The sequence below is a fragment of the Sceloporus occidentalis genome, unplaced genomic scaffold (genome assembly GCF_023333645.1).
Source record: "Sceloporus occidentalis isolate IW3139 unplaced genomic scaffold, rSceOcc1.0.p SCAF_10, whole genome shotgun sequence".
Taxonomy (NCBI): Eukaryota; Metazoa; Chordata; class Lepidosauria; order Squamata; family Phrynosomatidae; genus Sceloporus; species Sceloporus occidentalis.
Window position 1 is genome coordinate 34469996 of NW_028316990.1, and position 14220 is coordinate 34484215.

The following is a 14220-nucleotide window of genomic DNA, read 5'->3' on the forward strand; positions in this document are numbered from 1 at the left end:
TGAATCCATTGCTTCATGTCCTGTTCTATGGAGCTGCATAAAACAAGCTTGCTCCATCCTCAATATGACAACCCTGAAAATACTTAATAGCACTATCATATCACCTCTTAACTGTCTCTTCTCCAAGCTAAAAGGTCTCGGAGAATTCAACTATTGCCACTCTAAAGCACCGTTGAACAATGGGCCAGTAGCGCAGAGTTTTAAAAACTTGTTTTCAGGACAGCGCTCTCACCCTGCGATTCCTCCCTTTCTTCCCATGCACCCTGCGAGATAAGAGGCCAAATCCTGAGGTCTGAGAACCTTGATACCAGCAGTTTGTCGGTGCTCTCTTCACTGCTACATATAGAATAACCACTAGATGGTGGCCTTGGGTCATGTTTGCCCATATTTGACCTCACAGAGCAGTATTTTAATTTTAATTTATTAAAATTTTAATTACTTAACCACATTTCAGGGAAATGTTTACTTTTGTTGTGCGCCTTCAAGTCGATTCTGACTTATGGCGATCCTATTGTGGGGCTTTTTTGGCAAGATTTGTTCAGAGGAGGTTTAGTGTGACTTGCCTGAGGTCACCGGTGGCTGAGCGGCATTCGAACCCTGGTCTTCAGAGTTCTAGTCCAACACTCAAGCCACTAGGCAACACTCTCTGCAATGTGTATATACAACCGTTCCATTTATCCAGGTGTCCAACAATCCTTAGAGGTAGGCCAGAGAAGGGGAGACCGCAATTGGTGCATGGTCAGTTGGGAACCTGGAATCAAAGGTGGTTTGAATCCCGGTTTCTGCTTAGAAGAGGGATAGGAACCATGCATCCCTCCAGCTGTGGTGCAGCTGCAAGTCCCAGCAGCCACAATGAAGGGTGAAGAATGATGGGCGATGCAGTCTAACAGGGTCAGGAAAGGATCTAGGATTCCTATCCCCAGGAATTGTTTGCTCTATTGTTGGTTAAAAGTTGTGGGAAGCAACAATCCCCATTGTTTGCTACAAAACAAGCTGCCTATTGTCACTGTTGAGAGTAGGGCTGGAAGTATAAGCTATTGTATTTGCCGTACAATGGACTGTTGGTCATGGGAGGCAAGAAAGCTCCTGGCAGCAGCCGTGCCTCGGCCGTCACCCGAAAAAACCTCAAAGTCACCCAAGTATGTAATTGCGGTGCCTGTTTCTCATTGTCTGGATGATTGAAGGAAGAGCGCAAACTCTTGAGGGACTTGCAGAGATGCTGGCAGGGAGCAGGTACCATGACAGATATATTCAACCTTGCTCAGCTCTGGGCTGCACTCAACATTCAGAAAGGCACAAAGAGATGGTTTGGTTTGGTTTGGTTTGACGGAGGCAGAGCGAGGAAATGCGATGGTCATTTTTGGACTGTTGCGTCAATAATATAGGTTAATAAATATATACCAAAAATGGAAAGAAAAAGACACGGACTCGGAAGGACAACTTTGAAGGAACTGGGCAAGATCTTGAAGCGTAAAGGTATATAATTGAATTCTAAAGTGAGGATTGTCCCTACCATTATAGTCCCCATTCCTATGTCTGGTTATGAAAGCTGGTCAGTGATGAAGGCGGATAGGAAGAAAATAAACTCATTTGAAATGCCATGTTGGGAAAGACTGCTAAAAAGATAGTCATGGACTGATAAAAAGATAACTAAATGGCTCCTAGAGGAAATCAAGCCTGAACTCTCCCTAGAAGCCAAAACAACCAAATTGAGGCTATCATACATTGGCCGTACATACATACATTTCAAATGAGTTAATTTTCTTCTTAACTTTCTGTGCGGTCTGGTTTTTACTCCCATACTTCAAAAGTGGAAATGCTATGGCATGGATTATTTTCGCTTTGGTATTTAATGATGTATCTTTACACTTCTGCTCAGCTATAGCTTGTCTCCCAAGAGGCAAGGAAACATAAAGAAACCATCCTCATGTATGCCTTTGAGTGGGATCAAGCCTTGGAGGTTAAAAGCAGGGTCAGACAGAAACACGCCGAAGGAGGGGGACGAAATCTGAGAAAGCAAAGCCGGTGCGCTTGTTACGTCCAAGATACCGGGGGCCTTGCTTTCCCTCGCCTTCAATTACAAACTTAATAGCTACATCAAGGAACATTAAAAATGCATCAGCGCTAGTAAAGAGAGGAACGGAAGAGAGAAGGAAAAATCCATCATTACTTTATTAGCTCAAAAGATTTTACTCCCCCCCCCCCCCCCAACTTTCTTATTTTAGATCCTGGTAAAAGAAGAAGAGGAGAGAAAGGCTTTGCTTGTGAAGTCCCCCAGTGCATTTGCTGTTTCTTGCAAATTATATTATTGCAAAACCACCACGTCAAACGGGGAACTCACCCGATCTAAGTGAGATTTCTTTTTTGCTCAATGGATCTGGATTCTAAGGACGCTCTTGCACATAAATATAAGAAAAGACGGTTCGTAGAAATTAATTAAGGATATACATTCAAATGTCGGGGGCTGCATGATAGTGGTGAGTGGAGCCAAAAAGATTGGGAATTTTAATTTTTGGAATACAATTCCCAGAATCCTGCAACTGGACTTGTAGTCCAAACAGTAACTTAACCCAACTCAGTCTCCCCGGCTTATAAAAAGCAGGAACATAGTGGTCTTATTTTCCCCTTTAAAGTGCAACGCTTCTCAAACATCCGATTAAAAAGCAGCATCTTCTTCTCCTTCTCATTTTTAAAATCAAAATTGCTGGCATGCTTCACCGACAGCCAAAAACCTTTGAGAATAAAAAATGATTCCTCTGGCTTGGAAATGTTCCATTTTATTTCCCCAGAATCCTCCAACCTGCATGGCCAAGATGTAGCTTTTCCTGATCTCTGCAAGTCTATGGATCGGGATTAACTAGGAATATTCAGGTAGAGGTGAATGGTATCCTTTGCAGTCTTTAATTCGTTGATTCTGACTGCGTCTGCATGCGGAAAAAATCAGCATCAAAAAGGTGCGGGTTAAATGGATCTAGTGCATGGGCCCCCTCTTCAAATCGCTTCAGTGATTCAGTCCAAGTGCGAACCATGGGCATTTAAACCGGTTCAAACTGATTTGCAATCCGGTTTAAAAAGTAGTGGGAATGAGGCCGTGGATAGCAAACCCACTGCGCCACCGACATGGAAGCCATTTGCTGCCCTTGGTAATCCGACTGATGCCATCAACATGGGACTTCCAGGTCTATCTCCTGAGATCGTTCCTGTGTCTTTCCAACCAAATTGCAGAAAGGGAACATTGGTATAGAGGCCTATTACTTATTTTCCATAGACAGCAAGACCTAGTGGGATTTTTCTTTACACAGCCTCTCTTAGATAGGAGCCCTTTAAAGAGCCTGTCTCTAGCCTTCTAGCCATTTATGCAAAGTCATATTGGAACCTGGGGTTGCCACCTCTTTGGTCTTGTTTTGACTTGTGCCTTTTCATGCCAGCCCAAGATGCCCCTGTTATTTCGAGAACAGCCAAGGTTTTCTTTCATCCTTCTGTTTACAAAGAAAAGCATCTTAGCATCTTTGCAGAAGGCATGGTAACAAGAGTGGTAACAGAAACTGAATCAAAACAACAACAACAACAAACCCTCCAGAACTTGGACAACCCTCCTTGGAATTAGCAGGAGGATATTTAAAGAAAGGTGAACACAATGTGGGGGGGGGGTTATTTGGGGATTTGGAAAGGACTCAAGAAGACATGTCGGAGCAGTCGGGTCATCTCCAAGTAGAAGAACCTGCAGGACCTTTTCCAAAAATAAAAACCCAGAGACAGCCTTCTGGAACCTCTGCTGAACTGTTCAGTCCTTCCCTTGATAAAGTATTTCAATGTTGGGAGTGTGACATGTACATAAGCCTACAAGAGAAGCAGGAGTTGGTGCAAGAGCTCCTGGAGTCACAAAGGCAATGGTGGCTTTCAAAAGCAAGGGGAAATCATTAGGATTTCAGTTGAAGTCAATGTATTCCTGGACATTAGTCCTTTAAGAGAAAATATGGGGCCAGAGACAGGAATATGATGGAAAGAAGAGGGATAGGTTCCTACACTGGAAGAAGAAGAAGAAGGAGGAGGAGGAGGAGGAGGAGGAGGAGGAGGAGGACACTTCAACATGCTTCTGCAATTTTTTGCTTTTGTTGCAAAACCAACAATCTGCACACATGAAATGAAAAAAATAAGGTCAGGTAAGTCTTATACAGTAGGTCCTCCGTATACATGAATCCGTGATCCATGGATTCAGCCACCTACGGCTTGAAAATATTTTTAAAAATACATACATTTCAAAAAGCAAACCTGGATTTTGCCCTTTTATAGAAGGGATGCCATGTTTCTCTGCCATTGTATATAATGGGACTTGAGCATTCACAGATTTTGGCATCTATGAGGTGTCCTGAAACCAAACCCCGGTGGATAACAAGGGTCCACTGTATAAGTAAGTAAAAATAGCTTGAATCTTTTAGGACCTACTAGAAGGCTTTTGCTGAAATTCATCCAAGGGATGACTTTTTCTTTCACCGGTCTCCACTTTTGGGTGGTGGGACTTAGAAGTCTCATCCAGAGAGCTCCCCAAACTACAGATCCCAGGATTAGGATGGAACCAAGACAACTAATGTGGCATCATAATACTATCATTGAATAGTGCTGAAGGAGCCCAGATCATTATGCTTTAGGTGGGTAGGATTGCAGAATATCTTTTCCTCTGGGGTCAGGGGAGAGTATACGGAAACCGTACCATCAAACGGATCCTCACAAAGCTATTTTTCCAACGTTTGTGTGCTGTGACATTTTTTAAAAAGAGGCCATTAAAAATAGGTGGAAGGAACCTGCTGTGAAGCCTTTGCAAAATAATAATAAAGCTAACAAAAAACCACCCCACTTTCAAAGTGTTCATTGCTGAAGTCGGCACACGCCAGAGCTACGAAGGTTTGAAGATTTGCTCTGTTTGTTGCCGCTGTTGATAAAAGGGCGAGAGACAAAAATCTATTAATTAATGAATTGGTTTTGAGGACTGACAACAAGCATCTCCAGAAGGTGAGGCGAAGGACAAAATACGGAGGAAAGAAAGCATCCAAGAAGAAATATATTAAATAATGTATTTGTGCTTGGAGGTTTAACAATCACAATCTATAATATGAATACCACCCAACCCGAACCCTTCAAGTGGATTGGAGCTGTACTCTGCTCTGGACCCTACAACAAAGTCCAACTCCCAGAATTCCATAGCCTTGAGCCAGGGCAGTTAAACTGGTGCCAAAACAGGTTATTTCTCCAGTGTGGATGCAGACTTCCAAGAGTATTTAAGCCATTTATATAAGCCGACTGTTTTCAGGAGCGTGTGCAGGAAGGGGAAGGAATACAAACACACCCATCTTGCAAGCTATCAAAAGTCTTCCAAAAATAGCAACTGCAAAATAATTAGGCCATAAAATCAATCCACAGATTGCATTTCTATCACCGGTCCTCCTCTGTAACTTCTGCCTAATAACTCCAAGACCAATTACAGGGTGGCACAATTGAGTTATTAAAGAAAGGAAGAAGAATCATTATTTTTACAATGGTGATTCTGAGTCCCATGTTGACAGCGCATCGAAATCTTTATGGCTTTCGAAAAGCCTATGCACCAGGAAGTGTTTGCAATTATCCTAAGTAAGACGGCAGGATTCATTGCTAACCCCAGCTCTTTGGGCACATCTCTTTTGACAACACAACCTTATGCATGTTGACACACTGTGCAAGTTGTTTACTCTGAAGCACGTCCAGCAAAAACTACTCCCTAGAAATGACCTTACAATTGCATCTCCTATCCAGACAATATTGTTGTTCTTGTCCTCCTCGCCTCCTGTTTCCTTCTCTCCTTTCCCTTCTCTTCCTCTTCTCCTTCTAATCTCCTTCTGTCCTTCTTCTCCCTCCTCCTGTTTTATTTCTTCTTCCTCCTCCTCTTTTCCTTCTGATCTCCTCATCTCCTCCTCCACCACCTTTTCTTTCCCTTCAAACAGTCCCAGTCTTCAGCATGGCCCTGCCAAATGAGATATCAATAGCAATCCAGTTATGTTGTGTGTTTAATGGGGGCTTCAACATGTGGTGGTTTTGCATTAAGTCAGTTTAGCTGGAGCTAAATGACAGTGAATGAAGATGAAAAGGCAACTTTGGAAGGTCCAGGAATGATTCCCTTTGACCCCAGGATGTTTCCTACATCTTACAGGAGGAAGCCTAAGTACATTCTCTTTCCCTTTGTCTGAGAACATCCTTGAGGCTCCAGTCCCAGCAACGCATGCTAGCTTATATCATCATCGTTATCGTCATCACCATCATCATCATCCAGCTTGACCCATCTTTAACTGCCATGGCTCAATGCCATGGAATTCTGGGACTTGTCATTTTGTGAGATATTTCACCTTCTGCGTCAGAGAGCTCTGGTGCCACAACAAACTGCAAATCCCAGAATTCCATAGGATGGAGCCATGACAGTTAAAACAGCATCAAACAGTATTATTTCTGCACTGCAGATGCAACCTCATATTGGCCTAGCCCTGCTGCACTCTGCGTAACATAGATTCCAAATGTTCCCACATTTTTAAATTTTTGAAAAAGCTAAGTTGAGTACTTCTCCTTTTTAAAAAAGCAAGACTACACCATTTGAAAATCTCCCATGATGAAGCACCATTTACTGGACATTGAACAGGAGTGTGCGTGTGTATATAAAGATGCCATCCCAGATAACCTTTGTGGATATTTGCAGGGCCTGCATTTCCCACGTGACGTAAACTGGTCCCAAGTGTGTTCTGGAACTGAGAACTTAGCACTTTTAGCCAGGTTGGTGGCTCATGGGAAGAAACCATCCAGGGAAGGAACCATCTTGCTTCCCATACCATGTCCCTGTGAATGATCCAACATGCCCACTTAGCATCATCCCCAGGGGCACCAGAGGTCCTGTTTCAAAGGATGGGGCATCCAGGCTGCTGCCAAGCACATCCTTTGGCATTTTTCAAGTTTAAAAAAAGAAAGAAAGAGAAGGCTCTTGGATGACTTCGACAAGAACAGTCAGTGCTACACTCTCGTTGCAACTTTTGCTCCCTCCAGTACAAGCCATACTGTCCTAGTATTGAGCCATGGCAGCTGCAGCAGTGTCAAACTGCAAATTAATTTTGCAGTGCAGATGCAGATATGGGAATATTAGTCTTTTCTGGACACATATCCTTCATGAACTGCAGTGTCCAAAACAGGGCACAGTATTCTAGGTGAGATCTGACCAAAGCAGAATAGAGCAGGCACTATTATTGTTGCTTATCTGGATATTATACTCCTATCGATGAAGTGTAGAACTGCATTGGTTTTCTTGGTTGCCGTGTTGCACTGTTGGCTCATGTTTAGCTTGTAGGAAACATGTCTTTTCATGATATAACCAAAGTACGACAGTCTCAGTTTATTCACATTGGCATTTAGGGAAGAGTTCAGGTTTGATTCACTCTAAGACCCATTTTATTTGTCTTTTTGGCGGTCCATGGCATCTGCAAACCCCTCCTCCACATTTATTTGGAGGAAATCCAACCGATTAAATATAGGTGCCCATTAAACAGAGTTGCACCAATGCTTTGAGTATTACGCTACGGATGCTCTTTGAACCAGCATTTTTCACATGCTTTTTCATTTGTTGTTAATGAAGCCTAACTCTGTCCTTATGCAAGGAACATCACCTGAAAAGGTGGTATCATTTGCTGAGCTTTTCCCAGGAATAGAAATTCAGCACTCTGTCTGCAACTGAATGCCAACTCTGACTTTACATGAACATTATTCTTCACCTGGCAGAGAGGGAGGTTTTCTTGGCTCTTGAATAGGACAATGTTTTATTTCTCTCTCTATCTCTCTGCCAGGAATAAGCCAAACAGGTGACTTTCTTGGCTTCCTAGCCTACTACCTGAGCCTTATGTTCGAGGAGAGATCCATCACTGGCAAGCCGTAGGAAATGTCAGGAACAATTAAGAGTGACCCCTGGCATTAACTTCATCAGAGTCAATCTGTCTTCCTCAATAAAAATCTGTTGGAAGGAACTGCTGATGGTAACTGTATTTATTCGGCCTCCCAGTTATTGGCGTCTGCAGTTTTCATTCAAAGAAAGTGCAGCAAATGCATCCATCTGTGCTCATAACTGAGGAAGAGAATAGAATTTACAAAAGGTTAAAGCCAAAACAAAGAAATCAGCTCCAGATTTGAAGACAGCTTGGGCAAAGGAATAGCAGTGGGCAATCTTCTTGGTTGAGATTGCTAGATGGATCGGTGACCAATAGCTTGCCAGTTAGAGAGCGAATCTGCTCTGAGTTTTCGTTCCAACTTTAAGGCGCAATCCGTGGCGCTGAATTCTCCATCCAAATAAATCCAGCATCTTGGGTACCTCTTTTAATGTTCGGACTAAAACCTGATGTGGATTCTCCACTTCATTGCCATGGAAGCCCCTAGCTAGCTCCTTGAAGGCTTGTTTGGTGGTAGTGGCAATAGCTGGGGTTTGTATGAAAGCAGGCTGCTTGGGTTCAAAATCAGCAAAATCAGTATCAAATAAAAAAGTAATTAATTTTAAAAAACCTTTATATTTGACTTTTTAATGTTTTTGTATTGTTTTTACTTAGTACTGTTTTAATAGTAAATAATTTCATTCTTGAAAGCGAAAAGCCGTTACAATTTGGTACTGCTCCAACCAGTGAATACAAAAGCAATATAAAAAGAACAAGGCAGAAAATTTCTTTAAAAACCCCATCAATAAAATACAATAATAATAATAATAAAAACATGGAACAAATAAGACTTTTAATCAATACTCCCAGCTTGAAAACTAGCCCTAATCTTACTAGCAGTTAAGCCAAATTTTGTACTGTTTCAGATTTATTACTAGCTGCCTATATTGGGAGAAAAGTGGGATATCAATCAATCAGTCAATCCATATCCTGTTTCCTGCATCTTGGATACTTTATGTGGAGTTCAGACTAAAACCCAGAGCAGATTCACCACCTAATACAGTTCTCAACGAGGCCAATAACTGTTTTTTCTAGAAACCACCGTGGAAACCGTCCTGCACTTTGTTATATTTAGCACTTTTCAGATGAAACGCAATCAGAGGGAATATTTGAAGTGTTTTTCAAAATGACGAAAAGCCTTTCATTAAGAATGAAGGCAGGGTCTCTGTCGCTTTGCGCTGGTGCGCATAAAACTTCAATAAATGAGCATCAAACCTCTTGCCTGCCAAATCATGGGAGGGGAAAGATTTTCTTCCGTGTGATGAGAGTTCAACAATAAAAACAAAAATGCACCTTCAGAGTGGAGTTGTAAAAATACCTCCAGGAAAGACGGCGTGGCTCTTGGTTTATTGATCAGCAAATGGGTCCACCTTTGGGTTATGGAGTCTCTAGCCTGGTTTAATTTGGGCGAAATTGATTCCCCATAAAGCTCTCGACGCTGATGTTGTGGGATGTTTCCCATGTTTGAGGGCTGCTGCTATTTTTAAACGCATCTAGCACATGTTCGAGTTACGATGCAAAACATTTTGTACATTGGGATGTGAACGGGGGAAAGAGAAACGGAGAAGAGAGGAGCCCACGAAAATAGGAGATGTACTGAAATATTTAACAAATTCCCCTTTTATGTCTCAAAAGGCATGTTTTATTTAGCGGATGCCAGAAAGCCTAATTTATATTCGGCTGTTTATCCGCCCCGAGGTCATTGGCCGCAGCAAACAAAACGGAGGGAGAGAATCCTCCAGCTGCTCAAAGAGATCCATTGTTGTTGTTGCTCAATGGGAGGCCTGATTTTGTGTTTTTAGGAAAATGTCTGTATTATGGGGGTGGCGATGGCAGTTTAGAGGGTTTTTGCTTTCTTTTTAAGGAGAAGGAAATGACTAAATAAAGGGAAAGATGAAAAAGATTGGCCCAGAATCCCTTTTCCATCTCGGCATAGGTTTTCATCCATCGTTCGGATGACAACTTTGCTCTTTTGAAAATGGGACTTGATGAAAGAGATGTCTTCTAGGCAGCATGACAAAGAACAGAGGAGAAGCATTGAAGAACTAAGGGAATGGTCCACCTCTAGCCAAGCTGGGATCCAGTTTTCAGGTTCCTGGATTCTCTTTGTGACTTACACTAGTAGATCCCAGAGGTTATACTAACATATACATTTCTTCCGATGTTGGACATGGAGTCATCCAGTACTTCCTTCCGTAAACATTTTTCCTGCTCTATGAAATGGCAGGTGGTGGCTTTTTTGTGAGTAGGGGCTGATCTACATGGGATGTTTACTCTGTTTCCACTGTGTCCTGTTTACATGATGCAGGGTCAAAACCCCAAATCAGATGCAGACTATTTTCATAACATCTGCACCTGATTTAGTCTTTTCTCCCCTTCTGAATTGTCCTCCTGAAATGCAGATGAAAAAGTGGGATGACAGAGGATTAACCAATTTGGGACAGTTGGAGGATCTGCCATTCTGGAAGTCATACTCCAAAAGGGTAATTTCCAAGCTCTAGGCCAGGCCAACATTCATATCAATATACAGATTTCAAAATCGATTTGTGGAGCATTAGTCTTCTCCACCAGCACAGTCGGCGGTGTCGATGCACCTGCAGTTTTGTGTGATAATGCTCATGTTTGTGGAGCATTCGCCACAACTTGGGCCCAGTTTTCATGGGCAAAAGGAAGGTCAGAGGAAATGAGTCAGGCGCCAGCTGGCCAAGTCAGCAACTTTTCGAACTGAACCCAAAATGAATCTGGCAACTAGAAGGCCATTGTGACAACTCTGGAACAATAGGGAGACTTTGGCGCGCAGAATGACAGCATCACAGATACCACATGGCAGCTGGGAATACATTGGGGAGAAATGACATCAAGGCATCAGAAAGATCTATCTCCGATACAACTCACCTGCCACTCTGTGTCTGCAGTATCTTCATTTAAGCAATCAATAAAGACACATTAAAGTGGGTTTCGCTCTCCTGAGATCAAGGGACTTAGTCCAGAGAATAGTCTTGATTTCCATGTCATCCCATCCTCTCAAAACTACACAAGCAATTAAGTTGTAATTGGCCCCTTTTGGCCAAAAAAATACACCTGAGACCCAAGTTACTCTGTTACTCTTAATGACTGCTTGACGTTGTTGTGGGAAATTAATCATGTGTTTGGCTTAATTAATTAGTGGACCCCTTTGGCAGAAACTCAACGGATGGGGAGTAGTGACTGCTGACACAGAGCGGTGTGTGGTCAGGGATACACCTGCCTGTTGTTTATGATTTTTATTATATTAATCATTAATAATTTATTTTAGGGAATGTAAGGGACTGCCTTGGGACTGTAAGAAATGGTATCTGATTACTTTTTGAAAAATTAACTGACTGTTTTTGGTCAATGTGGAAAGGGCAGATCCAGCTGATGATGGCAGGAGCACAGTTCTGCATGGGAAGTCTCTCCAGAAACACAAGAATGCACTCAGTGTAGTGTGTCAATGCACACTGAGCATTGTACAATGAGCTAAAAGTTATGCACATTCACTTTTTCTCATAGATTACTCCACAGTGCTCTTCACTATAGGAACTGAGTAGCGGCAGTGAAATGTAACTCCACCAATAGATATTTACGTTACGACAGAACAACGTAGGCTCTCAGCCAAGGAGTTGCTTTGGAAAGCATCCCAACTTCATGGTAACTAATTACTTTGGGCAGCTTTAGAACTGCAACAAACTGTACCTCCTCAGTTTTAAAAAACTTTCCAAGCTCTGCAAGGGTTGCTTCTGCGTGGGCAGGATCCATCTGGTTCCCAAAGACAGGGACGGAGTATTCAAAACCAGGTGCATAAGAATGAGAATTAAATTTCAAGAACAACAGCAATAATCCTCAACCATGCCTTTCCCTGGTAGGATAATCTCCTTAAACATGTACATGGGGCAGAGGGAAAAAAAAGATGAACCGCTTGCCAAGGGAATGCAATTGCCAGTCCCTCCTTAGCCCTGCAGGGTTTATAGGTCAGTATATTATGTGGAAAAGGATGAGTTATGATGGGAAGAGAACCGCCCAGTATTATTCAACGCATAAGGCTGAAAGGAGTCATTCTCTCTTGAAGAATTCCACTTGAGATTTTAATTTGCAAAAAGGGAGAGAAAGATAGGGAGAGGTTTGGGCTTGGTCCAAATGGCATTGTTGCTGAGGTATCATTGGGATACCAAAATTTCACCGACGAAAACTGGGAAATATGTAGCAAAACAACATGAGATGGCCAAAGTTAATAATAAGGATGAATGCACAAGCTAGAAGAGGTTGCCGCAGTTTGTTTTTGCCTGAGTCTACAGGGAAAGGCAAGATCCCTCTCCATCTTCTCATAGAATCATAGAATCATAGAATCGTAGAGTTGGAAGAGACCACTAGGGCCATCCAGTCCAACCCCCTGCCATGCAGGAAATCCAAATCAAAGCATCCCTGACAGATGGCCATCCAGCCTCTGTTTAAAGACCTCCAAGGAAGGAGACTCTATCACCTTCCGAGGAAGTGCATTCCACTGCCGAACAGCCCTTACTGTCAGGAAGTTCCTCCTAATGTTCAGGTGGAATCTCTTTTCCTGTAGCTTGCATCCATTGTTCCGGGTCCTGTTCTCTGGAGCAGCAGAAAACAAGCTTGCTCCCTCCTCAATATGACATCCTTTCAAATATTTAAACAGGGCTATCATATCACCTCTTAACCTTCTTTTCTCCAGGCTAAACATCCCCAGCTCCCTAAGTCGTTCCTCATAGGGCATGGTCTCCAGACCCTTCACCATTTTTGTCGCCCTCCTTTGGACACGCTCCAGTTTCTCAATGTCCTTTTTGAATTGTGGCGCCCAGAACTGGACACAATATTCTAGGTGGGGCCTGACCAGAGCAGAATACAGTGGCACTATTACTTCTCTTGATCTAGACACTATACTTCTATTGATGCAGCCTAAAATAGCATTGGCCTTTTTAGCTGCCGCATCACACTGTTCACTCATGTTCAACTTGTGGTCTACTTGGACTCCTAGATCCCTTTCACACGTAGTTTCATTCAGCCAGGTGTCATCCATCCTATATCTGTGCATTTTATTTTTCCGCCCTAAGTGCAATACCTTACATTTCTCTGTGTTGAATTTCATTTTGTTCTCCTCTCCCCTTGCTAAGGCCCTTTCCGCATGGGCCAAATAAAACACCATCATCCCCATTTCTACAGTGATGAGTCTGGCTAGCACAGAACTCAATTCCTGGTTCTGGTGCAAGCCGTCCAGACAATGTCCAGCCAGTTCCGCACCAAACCCAAGGTATACTCCTCTTAAAATGGTTTAAAATAACTCACCTTTTGCTCCAGGAGCCCTCTGTTGTGACTGTGGCTGTTTGCAATGTGTCTTGTTGTGCTGCCTGGTGCCACCACCGCTGATACAAGTTGCTTACTCTGAGGCTCGAACAAGGCACCCAGCCATGCAGTTGAGGCTGAGATAACAGACAAACAGACAAACAAAACAAACAGTTTAAGTAACTTTTCTAAACTTTTAGAAAGAGCTGCTATATATACCATTGGACAAATCCTGGGTCCCCTAAACTAGTCTGCAGCCTCAAGTGAGGTGAAGGGTATTGCCCTCTTCAGTGGTCCTTCCAACAATCCCCAAACTTTGGTCCTCTAGATGTTTTGGACTTTAGCTCCCAGAATTCCTGACTATGGGCCAAACTGGTTGGGGCTTTTGGGAACTGAAGTTCAAAACACCTGGAGGACCAATGTTTGGGAACCACTGGATGCCATTGGTTCCTTTTCTCCAAACCAAAACATGTCTTGGTTCAGACCTGAGTCCTAAATATTGGAAGAGAACCAGGCTGGGGAAATAACTGTCTTGCAACAACCCAAGAGGGAGGAAAGGAGAAACCAGACAGAGGTGACATCCGTCTTTCAAAGCAGTCCTGAGCGACTTGAGGATGTCATAAACATTTCCTGTCACCATCTGGAAATATAATATGAGAATTCTCTTTTGGAAGGTGCTGAAGCATGGAGATCTTCTGGTTGAAATGAAAAAATAAAGCAACCTCCGTCCCCAAATTAATTAGTTTCTTCATTAAGAGGATATCATGTGCTCCCTTACCTTTTGGAGCCAAATGAAGGCTGAGGAAGATCTGGGACTTGTTTTCAGGGAAATTGTTTGGATGTTTTACCATGTTGCTGTCTGCATGTCTTGCTCAGGAGAGGCTTAAGCTTTTCGATCCTCTCCTAAGGTTAA

The 14220-nt window shown here is 42.8% G+C and overlaps 1 protein-coding gene across 3 annotated transcripts in view; it reads right to left on the reverse strand.

The window, feature by feature from the left end:
• Positions 1 to 14220, reverse strand: part of NATD1 (N-acetyltransferase domain containing 1) — a 159354-nt gene that overhangs the window by 79222 nt on the left and 65912 nt on the right. For all 3 annotated transcript variants that reach the window (XM_089540792.1, XM_089540793.1, XM_089540794.1), the window contains one exon: positions 13311 to 13444. The gene's annotated coding sequence lies outside the window, so the exon portion shown is untranslated. The remainder of the gene's footprint in view (positions 1 to 13310; positions 13445 to 14220) is intronic.